The 19,122-nt window shown below is 37.6% G+C and overlaps 1 long non-coding RNA gene across 1 annotated transcript; it reads right to left on the bottom strand.

Annotated features, from left to right (window-relative positions):
- Nucleotides 1–222: 222 nt before the first annotated feature.
- LOC129260364 (uncharacterized) lies at nt 223–12,383 on the bottom strand. Its single transcript, XR_008584533.2, has 4 exons — nt 12,291–12,383; nt 6,132–6,228; nt 3,875–5,543; nt 223–1,953 (listed from the first exon to the last, which is right to left on the bottom strand). It is a non-coding gene; the product is annotated as an uncharacterized LOC129260364 (long non-coding RNA).
- Nucleotides 12,384–19,122: the final 6,739 nt, after the last annotated feature.

A 19,122-nucleotide genomic window follows, 5' to 3' on the forward strand; every position in this document is an offset into this window, starting at 1 on the left:
CCCGTACTATAGGTGGGGCTAAATGGCAATTTAGCCCCACCTATAGTACGGGTTTAAGGAAATTTTAGCGTGTGTAAAAAGGGTATAAGTGTATCCTCATATTATTGCAAAATAGGGAAATAGAATAGAACTAAAAAAAAAGCAAAACCCTGCATGTTGAGAGTGATTTTTGAAAGGAAGTCATTCATAACATCACAATGAAATGAAACAATAAACAGAATGTACATTTTGCCATTAAAATTGATGCACAAATAGAAGTGCACAGTGCAATGCTTGAATATGCATGTAATACGGTCTCATGTTACATAGTTGATATCAGCAATGGGCATGCGCGTAACAATGAAAATAAATGTCAAGACGACAGCAGATGAAGATTAAACAGGTGATATGGGCTCATATTACCCATTTGATATTTCTAAAGAGTAAATTAGGTAAATACAGGTTTGCCTCACAAACAAACTGAACAATCAGATTACAGAACTTATTTAAAAAATGGCCCACTAAGAGATAAAATGAAATAACGTCTCAAAGCAATACAATATTTCATAAACCCGGTCATTGGATTCAGGCTGGTCCAATTCAAAGTTTAACTCTGCAGAGTGGATTTAGCACATAGATCTATTTGCAATCTGACACCACAATGCATTTCATGGTCGTTTTCTCCAGTCCAACAATCTCACTGTTCATTATGTACTATATAGAACAGACCCTTTTCATCTACAATTTCCAAGCATGAACTCCCAGATAGGTCAACAATGCATAAGTTTCATTGGTCCCAGTATTGGAATATTCTCCCTTTCAAGTCATAAGTCTTTTGGCAGTATTAAAAAACAAGCCAGAAACCTATTTATTTTCATTATATTGTAAGCACTTGTAGAGTAGAATTATTCATTGTTATGTTACATTGTAAAGCGCTGAACATATTTTGATTGAAAAACAGTACATAAGTGCGTAAATTTATGTGTATGCATGTAGTATCTATCACTATTATCATGTTCAACTATTTATCTACTGAATTTTAGAATTTCAAAATGATTTGGCAGGAATCACCTGGTTCTAGTAGATATTGGGTTAAAGGCAATTATTGCTGCTGACAATTCTCTGCAGCAAATCATAATTTAATGTAGATGGATAAACCTGCAAATTCAAGGCTCCACAATCAATTAGAATAAATCTCCTGAGAACAAGGGTTCAATCATACTTTAGGCACAACACCATTTTTTGGGGCTGAAAAATTTGATTATCAGTTTCAGTCCATGGAAAGAATATTTCAACAAAGTCTTGATTATTTTTTTCCCTAAAGACACTTCCTACAGCACTCGTAGAAGTATTACATTACAATTGGCAATGCAGTACAAAGAAGAAACAATTCTTGAAATGCATCAAGTAAATACCAAGTTTGGAAAATTAATTCATCAAATCCAAAAAAATGATATTTCTGATATAGAAATTAAATAGAATACTCGGGGCCTGTTGCACCAAAATTTCAGTAAACCTCTTCTAAGATAGCAACATTGGAGTTTTATTCCACCAAAATATAATTTACAAAGCAACTTTATGAGTTATTAAAAGAAAAACTGCCATGGAGTGTAGCTCATGTTGTAAAATGAAAGTGAGGTGTTACATTCTTGTACCATAAAATGATGTGACCCAAAAAGCTGTAATCATGAATGCATTAGAATGTTTGCTTTAATTCTACCAACTCCATTGGCTTTGCCAAACATATTTATACTTCCATAACTTTAATTTTAAATTCTTGGGTTGGAATGACGACCTAACTCGGTAGAGTATGAACGTTCATAACAATGCAATGAAAATTGTTAAAGCATTGCTCATAAATTCCCTCTGAAAAAAAAAAAAACTTTCAATTGAAAACAAGGTGTCTCAGTGTATACATGTACTTGCATTTGATCATGCTCATTCAATACAAGCAATTGTAAAGGCCTTCTTAATCTATATGTATGGCAGTGAGTCCAAACTCTGCGTGTGTCCATACATGTACTTCACGGACGGTCATTATCTAAAAAACTAGCAATTATCCTCAAAATCTGACATCATCAACGTGAAAAGAAACCTAAAATTACCCTTTGGTGTAAGTTTCTTTAGGATGAGTTCAGTATTCATGAAAATATTGACAAAAGATCGGCAAATTTGTCATCAAATCTGATATTCTCAAGAAGCATCACGATATCATCATTTTGCAAGTATAAATCATCAAAAATGTGAATTAAATGTGGTACTGACCGATTCTATAGCATTTTGCCATCAATCTGAAATAAATTTTTCACTTTTTGAGCTTGAGTTTTTGTTTAAATATCCACAAAAACTTTGGTCCACGAAGTTAGGTCACACTTTTTCAGAACGGTTTTCCAGCACAGCGCGCATTCGCCGATCGAAATAGAATTTTGAGATCGCGGTAACGGCGAAACCCCATGACCTACTTTACATTTTCGTCAATGATTTTATAGTTTATTATCTTTTCCAACAAAGCAGCAGACAAAGGGCTAATGGTGATTGATGTTCGGGCTGGATTCTATGGCAATGGGAATTCAATTTTACAATAGAAATAATTTTGATAATTTTGTATCTCTAACTCAATAGCCATTTTATTTGTCGCTACATTTCACAGGGGGTGGGGCGAAGCAGAAACAGGTTGCATCATTTTTGCAAGTGCAAAGCAGAAAGCCATTTTTGCTAAGAATGTTTCTTTTTTTCAAACAAGGTCGCCCCCATCCAACATTCCGCTGACCCTGCCTCATCCAGTAATTTCAAGCAACTTTTCACAACTTTGAAAGAATCCAAACAACATTATATTCAAGCCAACTGTAAGATCGCACTCACTGCGTATTGTAGTCCCTTGTCTTCCGCTTTATTGGAAAAACTGATGCTTGTTTTTCAAAGATTCATCGAATAGGTAGAAATCAAGCATGTTTTCATGTAATTATCAAAATCATTACTATTGCAACAATAAAGTGGGTTTCCTTCCCCGCCAGAACACTTAACCATTCACAGTTAGCCTATTGTCTGCTGCTTTGTTGATAAAAAAAAATGCTTAATTTTCAACGATCAGTTGAATAGGTAGTAATCGAGCATGTTTGCAGGCAACTTTTTCTCAACCATGCGTTAATCATATTTAATGCGTGATGTCTCATATGAAAGAAGAAAAGATGGATATTTAACCCTATCTTAACTGGGCTATTTCGGACCCGTATATACTGGGGGGGGGGTCAATTTGACCCCCCTCAGATCTCGGCCGCTGATTGCGCAATCGCCGCGAAAATTTGCAAGCGCGTAGAGCCGGATTTAAACTACAAGAGTGTATAGTAAAATTGTCAAAAAAAAATATTTTTTTATTTATAAATTATGCAAATAAGCATATGAAATTTGCCATAAATTAGTTTTTGTGTGTATGTATTTGCCTTTAATTTATATAGCTACATGTAGTAGAATGCTAATTTTTGGTGGGAGTATCAATTATTACATTTCTAACAAATATCTACAAAAAAATAGCAAAAATAAAAATTAATTTCTTATGTATTTTACTGTTTTTTAAATTCTTATGTATTTCTTGGTTTTTTCAAACCTTTGTTTTTTATTGTTTTTTCCGATGAACTTTGTCGAGGACCCTTTTGCGATCATAAATAGCATAAAATAAATCAATTTAAACTAACAGAACTAAAAATAATCATACATTTATGATTTTTGGTCGAAAAACACAATTGCATTGACTTTTTACACGGAATCACGTTTTTGACCAATTTCTGGTTGCGTAATTTTGGAACCGCGTACCCGGGCGTCGCAAATTTGGTCTCAAAAGATGCGCAAGACTTGAAAGTAAAAAGTCAGTGAGTGGCACAGTAAAAAAAATTGGTGCGACAGTGTAGTGACAAAATTTGTTGAGGGGGGGGGGGTCAAATTGACCCCCCCCCCAGTTTAATAAGGGTTAAGTTATGAACTGTGTTTTCCAAATAGACAACATTAAATGTCAGAAACACTAAATTAAAAACGTAATTTGCTCGTGTAAATGGAAATTTCCATTGTTTTAACTCAGTTATGCATGCATCATGACCATTTAGATGGGCTTTAAATGAAGGAAGAGAAGCATATCTTTCCATTCATGTACATGTACATTTCATGAAGCAAATTTATGATCAAGATAGCAAAAAATTACACTGAATCTCGGTTTCATTTTTTTTGGGACACACTGTATAATGATCGACATGAAGGTTATCTGAAGAATTACAAAGGAATGGTTCTTTATCTATGATATGTCGTATTTTCTTAAAGAAATATATCTATTTTTTTGTAAAAGTAGTTTTATATATTGGCTCCAGAGGATTTCAACCCTAATGTAACACTATTTCGAGTCCAGGTCACGTTTCTTTCTATATTTTTTTCATATATTTATGTTTGTCAACCATATTTCACTATCCATTGTGAAGAAAGTATAACCAGAAGTTGGAGACAATACCAATAAACTTGCAGCAGTAGTGCTGGAAACTTGTATGTTTAGACACATAGATCTAAGCAGTTGAAAAATGTCATCCTTTGGTTGGCATACAGGCAATATGATTTACGTCAATTCAACCTCACCCTTGGAAGGGTTGGGGGGAGTTAACATTTGTGCACACTGTAGATATCGCATAGCACATGCTTGATTTAGAGACTTCATGCGAGGCATAAAGCTACTACCCTTCCTCCAGTCGGGCGATGATATGAAGCTGGTTGTTGTCAAAGTCATATCCATGCAAAGAGAAAAATAGCCTTCAAAGGTGATGATGCTCCAAGTTGTTTGTGAAATATGGAGTCGCAGATCAAGAACTTATTTTGTCTATGGAGTGCTGAATCAGGAGAATAAGGTCAAGACAAAGCCAGAGAAGGACTGGGAATGATGGTGAAAATCAATGGACAGGAAAATCATTTCCAGAGGGTACAGGAGACAGCAAAGCATGCATGTATGGATAAAAGGTATGGATCGATGACCAATGGCCATCAGATATGAGGATGGGAGAAGATTGTACGCATTGTTTACAGCTACATGGAAGTTCCATCTCTCTCTATGAAACGATATATGAAGTCTTTGGTTTTCTGCCTCTGCCTTGTTGCATTGAAATATATCTGTGACATTGGAAATCACAGAATCAGATAATTTTTTAATCTATGCCTCATAATCTGTGTACATAGAATGCATCTGATTTATAAGTCTCAACAATATTCATCACTACCCTCCAAGGTGCACATCTTTCCTGATCTCCAAAACGGATCTCCTGAACTCCATATAGTCAGCAACTGTTGACTGATAACAAGATGGCCGACTGGTAATGCGATTCTTTAAGGATTGATTCTGTCTCATCTAGAGTTTTGTTTCTTATGCATTCATTGGTATTCCATCCCATATACCTGCACCCCAACATGAATGCTGAGTGTATTCCAGGCGGCGGATCTTGCTACATAGTTCTGTCTGAGTTGGTCCTATCACGAGTGTTGAAGAATCTGCCTAAGGCCCTTTTTAGCTGATTTATGCATGGTGCCATCTAACCTCCCTGGAAAAAGAAACAAAGAGGAAAGAAATGCGTTGGTAAATATCCCAACAATAATTGACTAAGATTGATTAGCAATACTTAAAAGCAGAGAGCAAATTGAAATCATGCATAGTGCAAATAAATATGCATTTGTAGGAGTTACAAAAAATGTCCAACAAATATATTTTGAAATATGCCATTCTTTCATATTGAAGATGACAGGAAATTCATCGAATGCCTATTATACAAACTACATTTAACAATATACAATATACATGTAAGTCTTTGTTCACGCTTGAAAACATTAAATGGCTTTTCTTCGAAAATTGGCAAATCAAAAGGATACATGTTTCTTTGCATATATAATAACGACAATCTACAAATTTTCTTCTAAACACAATAAACAATACATTGAATGTATGAAAATCAAATTTCCATACATTCAGTGTACTACTGTTTTTCATTACATCTAAAAAATAAAGTTTTAACCAGATGACCAACAGACCAAATAAATAGTTGTGAGTAAATGCTGTGTCCAGTCTTATATAATTGGATCAGTACTAAGAATGGTTTGTTAATCACATTAGAAACACAAATAAACATACTTACATATTTTATGTTTTCCCTTGATTGGAAATTTGATGACTAATTCTTGTGGGTTCTCACAGATGAAAACATAAGGCGATGATGACTCTCCTTCTGGAAACTGTAATATATAATAATACATGGAAATATATACACATGTACATTAATTACAATATCATTTTTTAAAAAGATGAAAAATAGAAGCAAGGCATCCATCTCAAATCTGCCTTCCATCAATCCAACTTATTAAATTGATTCATTCAGAATTTATTCATTCAATCATTCACTATTTATACTTGTTCATTTGTCACCTGTGACCCGTCCAGTAATCCATTCTCCTACTTTCTCTAATTTACATCCGTACTATCCATTCAATCATCTATATATTCAGACATCTATTCATTCATCTGGATTATTTTTGCGCATTCAATCTAGCATTAATTGATCAATTCATGCATTACTTATTCATTAACATCTTTCCAATACTTCCCTACAAATCATTTATCAACTAGGAAATCTAGTTTTAACCAACCATTCTTTTGTAAATATATAAACTCCTGGTTGAGTTTAACCCTAAAAAGACGGCTATTTTTTGGATGCTGAAGTCAACGGTGCGGGGGAGGGGGGGGGGGCTGATTCAGCCCTCTTTAATATGTTCTTGGGCGTCTTCCGCCCTTTTGTGACAAATATTAGCATGCACGTTACCCATGGTATAATCTATAAAAACGGTAAGATCAAATTCTTCCAAAATCTTATATTGCTAATTACTTATGCTAATTCCTAATTTATGCATAAAATCAAAAGTTTGCTCAAAATAAAGCACTGTAATTTCTAATTTTTTATTCAAAGACTCTCTGTAGCATTCTGACAGAAGGCACTTTAAATGAATTCAATATCACACTTCTTTCTTTAGTATGCTATTTTTTTTTTCTTGTGACTTCTTTTTTTTGGCCTTTTAAATCTAAAGAAATCATCAGCGACTTTATTCTGACCATATGAAGATGAAATTAATTGAGTTTAATCAGTAAAAGTAGCAATAATAAATGAATTTTGGCTAAAAATACAATTCACTTGGGATCTGTACACAAATTCACATTTTTTTGCAATTTTGGTTCTGACATGTACATACAAAATGCTGCATAATTTCAAAACTGCATACCCGAGGGTCGCAAATTAGGTCTCAAAAGTTCAGCAAGATTTGAAAGAAAAAATTCATGGAATAGCCTGGTGCCAGCTTTTTTACATGACAGATTTATCACGAAAAATAACGAGGTGAAGGGGGTGAATCTATTCTACCTTATCAAATCTATTCAATGGCTCACACAAAAAAGCAGAAGGGGCCATACAAAGCTTTCACACTGCTGTCGCTATCCTAAATACCACTCTGACATTTAAAGTTTGACAATCTTTGAATTATGATTTTTTTTTAAAGGTGGAGGAATAAAGACCATAACAGGAGACCGTTGATGTATTAAGTATTAATGACTCGTAAATGCCCTGGACAAAACGAAACACACCCACTAGATGGATTTGGAAAAGCTAATCTCGCATACAATGGACAGGAAGCAGAAGACAGGGAAAACAAATTTGATCAATTTCTAATTTTGCCATAATGTTTTTTCTTGTGCGTAAAATGCTAAGCCTGAAAACCTAGAATGCTACATAACAAATACATTAACCGACTTTAAAGGTGACATGCACCAGTCACTTTGAAAAAAATCAGCGCAAGTAATGAATGTCTCTAACAGTTTGTGGAACTCATTCATCTACCATGCAATATTTTCATCATGTCGTGTCATCATTTGTGAGCAATATCATAAGAATAAACATATTTCATCTACACTCTTTAGAAAATTCAGGCTATACATTTGTTGCTAAGCCTAAGGAACAAAAAGATCAAATATCAACTCTTAATTTTCTCATACTCCTATTTGGATTAAACATTATCTTCACATTATAGAGTATTTTCTATTCGGAGGGTCCACAGTACAGTGCGCGATCTATTAGTTGCATCGGACAGGCCAATTTCTAACTTTGGGGTCGATATCACACGCAGGCGCAGGCAGAGTGCAAGTGTACTGTATGTGTTTATGCTTCCATTGCGAGGACAGAATCAGCGTTTTCAAACGCTGTTTCAAAACGCCGATCGTAAACGTGGTTCTGGGAGTGCTGTTTAAAGTAAGCATTACTTTTTCAGAGGCGAAATCACGAACTCCAGCTGGATTCGCATCATAATTTTCGTTGAGCAGGAAAGCGAGGTCAAATTGGGCACGCCCTTTTTCGAATTTTTTTTTTTCCGGGTGTTGTTATGGGGAATGTACGTCGACTGTTATTTAAACATCGAATAATTTCCGATATTTTAGTCATTGCATGGAGCTACTTGACATAGCCATATAATTTCCACCATGGTGAGGATAATAGTGAGAAAAAATAAAGAATATTAAAGTCTACATAATAAAATAATAAAATATATATTTGTTTATGCTACTGGGACATCTGGCGATTTCTCCTCATTATAACTCATGTTCCAGCTAGGTTTTTTTTTTTTTTTGTAAATCCCTCAACATTTATCGTAATGACAAATTGGAAGAGTAATACTAGTGAAAATACTTAAATCAATTATCACACATGCAAATTATGTAACAAGGGAGATGAGAGGTAATTCCGTGGAGGTAACATGCGACCATGAAGCAATGCGACTGTATTTGCCCGCGGATTTTCATCTCACCGGAAGCATGTACCGAATGACGTCATTTTAAACACGTTTACGATCTTGGTTCTGTTAATAGTTCCCCAGAAAGCCTGATTCCGGTCAAATGACGTTTACAAACGCACCTTTTTGTGAGTTTACGATCGCCGTTTTGAAACAGAGTTTAAATGAAAGTAAGCATGGACGCAACCGTGTTTTGGGCTAATCACGTTTGGAAACACTGATTCTGGCCTGAAAAGTGGAAGCATAAACACGGCCTTAGATGCTTCAAAAATGAAAACCATGTATGGAAAAAAGCGGAGGAAGAATTCCCCGAAAATGGTCTAAATTTCGCAAAGAAATATGCAGCAAATTTCTCTTCCAAAAAATTAATTAATTTTTACTTTCACTTGATAGATGAGACCCAAACCCAAGAAAATATGTGATAAAATTAACCCCATGTTGTATAATTTTCAATTCCCAGGACTTTTTCAAAGTGTAAACTTTTTATTGATATGCACTCTCTCTCTACAGTGCGTCCCAAAAAAAACTATACACTTTTGAAATGGCTGCCAAATGACAAATATAGCACTTTGGGGAAAAACACTTACATGTATGGAAGTCAATTAAGTCAACTCTCAAATGACACCAAAAAGTTAGAAAACTATTCATGCTTGAGCAAGCACTGCCCACTGAAACAAAAGGGCCGTCTGCACCATCCCGAAGTTTCAAATTAGCGCGCTATTTCTGATCCGGCAAATTATCCCGATCTGAAAAATCTCGAGATAGTTGGCGGTGCAGACGCAATTATCGCGCTAGTTCGTAGGATTAATCTCGAGATTGCAATCCCAAGTCAACTCGGGTTTATTTGCAAAATAGCGCGCTATTTTACGAATTATCCCGCTAATTCGTCGGTGCAGACGCACTCGAGATTGGACTCGGGGTAATTTATTCATGACGTCAGTCCATAATGCAATTCGCGTTCCACTTCCGCCTTGGTCAAAACATAAACACGTGCGAAAGTCAACTTTATACATGCGAATAGCGTTCATAAGCAACGATGATGTCCCCACCAGTGAATGGATTTTGGGAGAGACCCCGGGAGAGACCAGACCGAAGGGGGAGGCGCTCATCGCATCGACGATGGTCATATTCAATAACAACACTGACAGCAGTGTTGTCTTATTCCTTCGCAAAATGTGAGCAAATAGCATTTCTTTCCTCCTTCTCCCTCTCTCTCTCTCTCTCTGTCGTTGCCTCCTACTCCGCCATCATATTTCACGAAGAATACATCACTTCTTCACTCGCTGAGCTGAAAGGATTGTTGCATAACACCGGTTGAATTCGGCGAAAGTACTAGTGAAAGGAGTTCATTGCTTGCATATCGCGGGAAGTTATTCAAAAGCGCGGGCCGTTGAAACTCCAAGATCCGAAAGTGCGCATGCCCGGAATATCGGGCTTGTTGCCTCGCTCGAGCAGATATAGCTCCTCGTGGGATGGTGCAGACGGGGTTTCTTGAATCTCGAGATTAATCGCGAAGAGGGCTGATCGGGCTAAAATCTCGAGATTGAGCAAACTCGGGATGGTGCAGCACCGCCTAAAGGGTATGAAAATTAGGGTGGGCTGGAATTAGCCTTCCAATTTATGTCAGTTTTTGAGAGGCAAATCCTTTGCAACTTGCAAAGTTAAGGGCGTTGTGATAAATTAATGATCAACCGTGACCAGTTTTGGTTGTTTATGCAAATTTCATAAATTATTCAATTGAACTTTAATGCATGAGTGAACACAAATTACACTTTTTGGGCAGCATTTTAACTTTATCATTTGGATCTCTTTTGGGGCAGCATTTAAACTTAATCATGTGGATCACAGCAATGTGTTCATGGGTGAGATAGGACTTAAGTGGGAGAAGTAGGTTGAAGGAATAAGGGTCAACAGAACATTCAGCTCCCGCCCCCATCCTCTAATACTGCCCTCCCCTCCTGTTGAGAGATTGATGGCTATTGTCATGTACGCGTGAAGTCCAGAGCAGAATGTTGATTTAATGATAAATTCTGAATTGGGGCATCAACTTTTTCCTATCAATTATTTAATCAAAAATTTATCAGTAAACCAACTCATTCAATGTGTAATGTGATCAATCAAACATTCAGGGTTTTTTTCAATAAATTATTTCATTAATCATCATAATCAGTAAATTTCTTGGTAATCATTCAATGAAAAAAACTCATCCACTGGTCACTTGGCAGTTAAGCTTTGAATAGGCTACAATCCAGGAAGTGAGACAGAGAGAGAGGGGGACTGGGAAATGGAGGTGGACGGTACATATGACTTTAAATTTGTAAAATGACAAAAAGAAGAGAAATGCCCTTTTAACCAAGTCTTAGCATATCTCGCCCTTTTGCTTGTAACAAGTACCATCACATTACTCTGACTCTCACGAACACACTTTTGAGGTCAACAAGATGAAAATGCTACACTAAAATTACAATTCCTGTTCACTCATGCATTAAATTTTAATTTAGTAACTCATAAAATTTGCCTAAGAAACCAAAGTTATCTCATTCATTAATTTAGCTTAACACCCTTAGCTTTGCAAGTTCCAAAGGACTAACCAATAAAAAAAAAACTGTAAGGCTAATTCCTGCCCAGCCTAGTCGCGCTTAGTCTCTCAGGAGAGAAGTGGAGGGGGGGGGTAGAGATGGAGGGAGGGGTTGCTAAATGTTCTGTTGACCTTTATCCCATCAACTTACTTCACCTACCTAAGTCATATTATCCCCTCATCTGACTCTCATGAACACATTGCTGAGATCCACATGATAAAGTCAAAATGCTGCACTAAAAATTGCAATTCATGATCACTCATGCATTAAATTTCAATTTGATAACGCATGTAATTTTCACAAACAACAAACTGATCACAACTGATCATTAATTCACCAAATAACCCTCAACTTTGCAAGTACCAAACAAAAAGCCTGAAAGAAATTGGGAGGCTAATTCCAGCCCATCCTAATTTTCATACCCTTTGTTTCAGTGGGCAGTGCTCGCTCAAGCATAAATAGTTTTCCAAGTTTTTGGTGTCATTTGAAAGTTGACTTTATTGGCTTTCCATATATATAGGTCTCTTCCCCCAAAGTGATATATTTTTTATTTGGCAGCAATTTCAAAAGTGTATAGTTTTTTTTGGGACGCACTGTATATATAGGGCCTTTATAGAACTCCAACACACTAATTCAAATGAAGCTGTTTGATAGTTTTGTACAGTATTTATGCAAGATGGTGTTACTCTGATGTATCAAAGGCACAATGGTCCTGTATACTCATCTAAAGGAGTTGATCTCTGTAGCTGATAATGGATTGAAAATGGGTAGAAATGCAGGACAAGAAATCTAAAATAAAGAGATCATGGATGGAAATCACTCCCCTATACACCAAAAACGCAAAACTTTGAAAATTTAGGATTAGTTGAGTGTTGATCAACTCCACCATACCTTATATCTGTAGTCTTCTTGAGATAGACAGTCCACCATGTCAACACAACCAAGGAGACAACCAGTGGGGTAGTGCTTTGGAAAATCAGTATCTGGAAGTTTCAAAATTGAGAAAACATATTTGGTGGTAATTGCTTTGAAAGTTTTATCAATTATCGCTGGCAGTATTATCTTAATTGTCACAAAACATGCCAAGTGTAAATAGAGGATTACATTCTCTGTTCAAATAACACGAAAATTCTGTAACAGTGGATAACCCTCGCTGTGTTATAAAGTGTGTTGCAAGGGTTTGGAGAAAATTGAGTAACTAGTCCGATGACTACCCAAAATTTATATAAGATCTTGGTGCATCAAGTTTTAAAAATGCAGACTTTGGAACGGTACATAAAGGCATTGAAATACGGACCAACCTCTCCAATCCCTCCCACACACGCACACTTAAAGGAGAATGAAACCCTTGAAACCAGCTGAATCCATATCAAAGAGAAAAATCAAAGAAACATATTGTTGAAAGTTTGAGGAAGATTGAATGAATAATAAGAAAGTTATGAGCATTTGAATATTGAGATCACTAATGCCATGTAGATCCTCCCATTGGCAATGCGACCAAGATCTGTGATGTCACACACGTACAACTCCCTCATTACTTTAATACTTATTTCACTTATATTCTCAATTTTATAGAGTCTATCACAAGGTGAGGTGTTCTCTTTATGAGAGGACAAGTACAGAGGTTTCACAACATTATATCATTGATGAATCGTTTGTCATATGATTAGAATGAGCAAAAACAGATGTTTTGGGGTATATTTTCAGTGTCCAAAAGGGGAGAGTTGTTCATCTGTGACATCATAGATCTTGGTCGCATTGCCAATGGGAGGATCTCCATAGCATTAGTGATCTCGACATTCAAATGCTCATAACTCTTCTATTGCTAGTCCTATTTTACTCAAACTTTTGTTGATCTTATTCTTTGATTTTTCTGCTTTCACAAAAGCTAACTTGCTCCAAGAGTTTCAATGTTCTCCTTTAATAATGAAAAAATAAATAAAACAAAACAATACTGTAATCCATCAAAGAGATAACACAATTCAAACAAAAAACAGAGAAAAGAGAAAAGCATTGTTGTCTCCTATTAGTGTTGTTTTTATTTCTCATTTTGAAACAACAGGAGAATATTTATTTTTCATAAATCACCCTTTTTCAATAAAATCATAGAAAAGGGCAATAAATGAACAACGTAACAGGTAACAACAATATGAACTCATCTTAGGCCAGAAACATTTATAGGAAAATGTGCATTTGGTTCTTTCCCCTTTTTTCTCTCTCTTTCTTTCTACCTTTATCTTCATTTCTAAACCACATCTAAATAACCTTCATAAATTCCTTCAAGCTTCATCCTCTAAAATAGCAGTTTCTTTTCTTTGACCACAGGGGGCAGATTTTCCCATGAACTAGTAATTTCAATCGCCAATGAATATTCGATCATAGTCATCATTTGATACGGCTTTTAGATTGTGTGACCTGACAGGCCTTTCATCATTTGATATTTGGAAATTAGGAGTTCAATTACATCTTAAACCCTAAAGGCAAGGACAAACTCGTAGAGAGGGAAATTCCCTGAGCAGTGTTACATAATACATCATCATCAAGCCTGCAGACAAAGGATCAGCCGTCGGTGTTATGGACCGCCAGCAGTACATCGATGAAGCCATGAAACATCTCAATAATCGATCTCACTATGCACTCCTCGATTCTGACCCTACTTGTAATTTCTCCCTACAGATCCAATCGACACTGAATGACATGAAAGAACACAAGCATCTCTCCGAGAAGGCCCACAAATTTCTCTCCCCTACTGATGCTAAACCTGCCCGCTTCTATCTCCTCCCGAAGATCCACAAACCTGGCAACCCCGGTCGACCCATCTTCTCAGGAAATGGTTCAACAGAGAACATCTCCCTTTTTGTTGATTACCACATTAAGCCCCTTGTCTCATGTGCACCCTCTTACATCCACGACACTCCAGACTTTCTCAGGAAACTAAATGATATCAAGGACCAGATACCCGAGACTGCGATCATCGGCACTTTCGATGTTTCTTCACTGTACACCAGCGTTCCCCACGACGAAGGTATCCAAGCATCATGTGAAGCCTTGGCCGCCAGTGGCCATTCCAGTCCCCCCATATCCGATATCAAATATCTGATGTCTCATGTACTAACAAAAAACAACTTCACATTCATGGGCAAGCACTACCTACAGATAATCGGTACAGCAATGGGCACCCGGATGGCTCCTTCATTCGCCTGTCTCTTCATGACCAAGCTGGAACAGCAGATGTTAGATTCAGCCCCCTGTCGCCCATGGATTTGGTGGCGTTACATGGACGACATTTTCTTCATCTGGACCAGGGATGAAGATAGCCTCCATACATTCATTGACCACATCAATTCCTTCCACAGGACCATCAAATTCACTTCTGATTTCTCCCAACAGGAAACCCACTTCCTTGATGTCACAGTCCAGAAAAAGCCTAACGGTATCACCACTACCCTATACTCTAAACCCACAGATACCCACCAGTACCTCCACTCATCCAGCTGCCACCCCCGTCACTGCAAAACCGGCATCGCTTACAGTCAAGCCCTCAGACTTTGCCGTATCTGCTCCGAGGACCCTGATTTTTCCTTCCATGCCAGGAATTTGCAGAAACATCTCTGTGCCAGGGGCCACGGCAGTCCAACTGGCAATTAACAAAGTTCGTTCTCTCCCCAGATCTGAAGTTCTCAAACCAAAAAGTGACAAGGAGACTATACCGACAGAATACCGCTTGTGACCACCTTCCATCCCAATCTACCCCCTCTCCGCAAAATTCTGTGTGATAACCACCACATTTTACACACTTCTGATCGTCTCCAACAGGCCGTTCCCGATACTCCCCTTCTAGCATACCGACGCCCACCGAATCTCAGGGACCTCATTGTTCGTGCTGAAATGCCCTCCCTCACTAACCATTCTTCTCCCATACAGCATGGCACCTTCAAATGCACCAGCAACAGGTGCATCATATGTGAAATACACCTTCACGAGGGCGACACTTTCACCAGCAACTCTACCAGCCTGTCTCACCAAATTAAGGGCAACATCACATGCACTACCACTAATGTTGTATATCTCATCACTTGCAGAGTTTGTAGGGTACATTACATAGGGGAAACCAAGACCACACTCAAGAAACGATTCTACGGGCATAGATCCACCGTCAACACAGCAAAGCTGGACACTCCAGTTGGCCGCCATTTTAACCTCCCCAACCACTCCATCACTGACATGATGCTACAGGGCATCGAATCTTTAGGTACCCGTCCTGACGCAGTCCGTACTAACAGAGAGAAGTTCTGGATGAGACGACTTTGCACCACCCAACCTCATGGCCTGAACATCCAAGAGGGGAACGACTGATTATTCTTTCCTATCCACTTTCAATTTATATATATACAAATAATATTTCCCCTCAGCTCTTTTGAATAGTTACATTATAGTTTCTTCCTCTACTTTCCTCCCATATCTCATACAAGCTCAGCTCCAATTTTTCCTTCCTTATTCAGTCGATATAATTATTATCATATATATATATATATTTTTTCTCCACTCAACTCTTTTAGATTTACCACATTTGCTTATTTACATACATGTATACTATGGTTTCTTCATAATACACCCCCTCTCTTCTATATTTGCTTTTACCTTTTTTTAGGCAATTTGCTTCCTCTTTTTCACATATACAGATTTTTTTTCTTTCTTTTTTTTCCCTACTATATAGTCTTATGTTTTTTTCCCGTCACACCTAGCGGATTACAATATCAGTTACACCATATGGGTATTTATATTTTTTCATATACATTTCTTTTTTGGATATATTTACATACATATCACTTATAGATAAATATTTACACTTACCTTCTTCTCTTAGTTTGTTTAATGCTTTATCATATATACTTATATGTCTTTTGCACATTATCAGTTGTTCCCCATTCTTTTACCTTTTTTCCCCCCCACTCTTATGCACCAGCGTATTATGCCTTTCTTTGTAACCTGTTTGACCCACCTCTCACTAATTCTATTGTTATTCATCTCTTCCTCATACCCTCTATCACTGTTTTGTTCCAGATCCTGTTTGATGTTGCCTGCCTCATTATCTTATCTTAATCCCTCTTGGCTTGAGGTCTTTTACTGGCCTTACTTACACTAACTTCCCTTTAGGGCCGTCTGCACCATCCCGAGTTTTCAAATTAGCGCGCTATTTCTGATCCGGCAAATTATCCCGATCTGAAAAATCTCGAGATAGTTGGCGGTGCAGACGCAATTATCGCGCTAGTTCGTAGGATTAATCTCGAGATTGCAATCCCAAGTCAACTCGGGTTTATTTGCAAAATAGCGCGCTATTTTACGAATTATCCCGCTAATTCGTCGGTGCAGACGCACTCGAGATTGGACTCGGGGTAATTTATTCATGACGTCAGTCCATAATGCAATTCGCGTTCCACTTCCGCCTTGGTCAAAACATAAACACGTGCGAAAGTCAACTTTATACATGCGAATAGCGTTCACAAGCAACGATGGTGTCCCACCAGTGAATGGATTTTGGGAGAGACCAGACCGAAGGGGGAGGCGCTCATCGACGATGGTCATATTCAATAACAACACTGACAGCAGTGTTGTCTTATTCCTTCGCAAAATGTGAGCAAATAGCATTTCTTTCCTCCTTCTCTCCCTCTCTCTCTGTCTCTGTCGTTGCCTCCTACTCCGCCATCATATTTAACGAAGAATACATCACTTCTTCACTCGCTGAGCTGAGAGGATTGTTGCATAACACCGGTTGAATTCGGCGAAAGTGCTAGTGAAAGGAGTACATTGCTTGCATATCGCGGGAAGTTATTCAAAAGCGCGGGCCGTTGAAACTCCAAGATCCGAAAGTGCGCATGCTCGTAATATCGGGCTTGTTGCCTTGCTCGAGCAGGAATGCTCTTCTTGCGATGGTGCAGACGGGGTTTCTTGAATCTCGAGATTAATCGCGAAGTGGGCCGATCGGGCTAAAATCTCAAGATTGAGCAAACTCGGGATGGTGCAGCACCGCCTTTAGTGTCTGCCTACTCCTTTTCTTTCATCCCCTTCACTAACCTGATTGGTCTTCTCTACTCACTAATGCCCCTTTTGTCTCCTTGTTTCTAGTGTTGCTGTAGCTTGTCTGTGGTCTATATTATGGTTGTTCCACTTTATATGTTTGTCAATTTGCCTCCGACGAAGATTCTGCTAGGATCGAAAGCTTAGGCCCCTTTTGACTTTCTTCTTACATAATACATATCTGATACTACATTGGTTTGCATTTAAATGACTTATTGGTGTATGATTTCTTTTCAAGTAAACTACATACAAGCATTTCACCTCCCTTCAGGGGCCTGTAACACAAAGCTTAGCAATGATCATAAAACATTTTTCTACGATTGATTGCATTCACCACAATGTAAAATTAATTGTGAAAATCAAGCGTATGATTAATCGCTAACCTTTCTGTTACTGGGCCCAAGCCACGTTCAGATGAAACATGATAAACTGCTTTTATAGTAGATAAGCACAGTTTTACATCCAATCAAACTTTAATTTCAACTATGAAAATATACATACACAATCACAGACAAGATAACTGCACATGTGAATGGGTCAAAGTAAAAAAAAAGAAGCTTGTCTCAATTGGTCCCATAGGTTACAAAGTGATGTCAGTTGCACAAAAGCAGTATGGCTGATATTGTAGGGTTCTCATTTGTGTACAAGTTGTAATAATATAATTGAATGATTCACATTTCACTGGGTATTGTTGAAGTGAACTAAATCAATATTTGTTTTCTTTGAATGATAGATACTATTCTTTTCTTATTATTTTGCCATTACAATAAGTGTTAATGCAATTTTTGTGCACAATTAATGTATGATTATACCCATCATACTCGTACACCTCGAACCAATAATTTCAAGCAGTGTTTTGTTTCAAATCATGACATAATTGCTTATCCCACACATATATATAAACTTGCTAATATTTGCCCCCCCCCCTTGTTTTTTCAACCACTCAACCATATTAAATACAAATTGATATCTTGCAGTAGTTTTTTAGTTATTGAACTAAAGGGGATATTTTCCATTATGGTAATTATTTTTATATGTAAGGATACATGTATCTACAGGAGCTGTAGCAAAAATCTGGGAAATATACACTCCCACGTGTTAATTACCTTTAATACAATGTATGTGGACCTCAAATCAACGAAAACATTCAACAATATTAAAAAGCACTGGGGCTATTCCACGGTTACTCACGTTACATTTGGAGACACCTTGACTCATACTTTGAGCTGTAACTCCATTATTATTGATAGGAACTAAACATCTCTTTATCACAACAAAGTACACAGTCTGACTATCCTTTGTATAAAAACAAAACTTGGGAAATTTTATTATGCTCCTGGCAAATCAATGTGTCGGTAACTCACGTTACATGATTTGGAAATGCATAAAATGAAAAAAAGTAGTAGGTATGTGCCGCGGGCGAGACAAAATACAGGGGCCTCGGAGCGGGCTTATTGTAAAAAGGGGGGTCCTCGGAACGGGCTTCGGAACTACAATGTTTGTGAAAACGGGGGTCCTTGGAACGGGTCGCCTGCGTGTGAGTGCGTATGCATCCCTATGGAACGTGCATGCAGCTAGCCCGGCGGCACGGGCGCTGGGTGCGCTAGCGCAGAGACGATGGTCGGACAGCGCTCAGTGGCTGCTT

This window comes from Lytechinus pictus, chromosome 5 (assembly GCF_037042905.1).
Source record: "Lytechinus pictus isolate F3 Inbred chromosome 5, Lp3.0, whole genome shotgun sequence".
In the NCBI taxonomy this organism is placed as follows: Eukaryota; Metazoa; Echinodermata; class Echinoidea; order Temnopleuroida; family Toxopneustidae; genus Lytechinus; species Lytechinus pictus.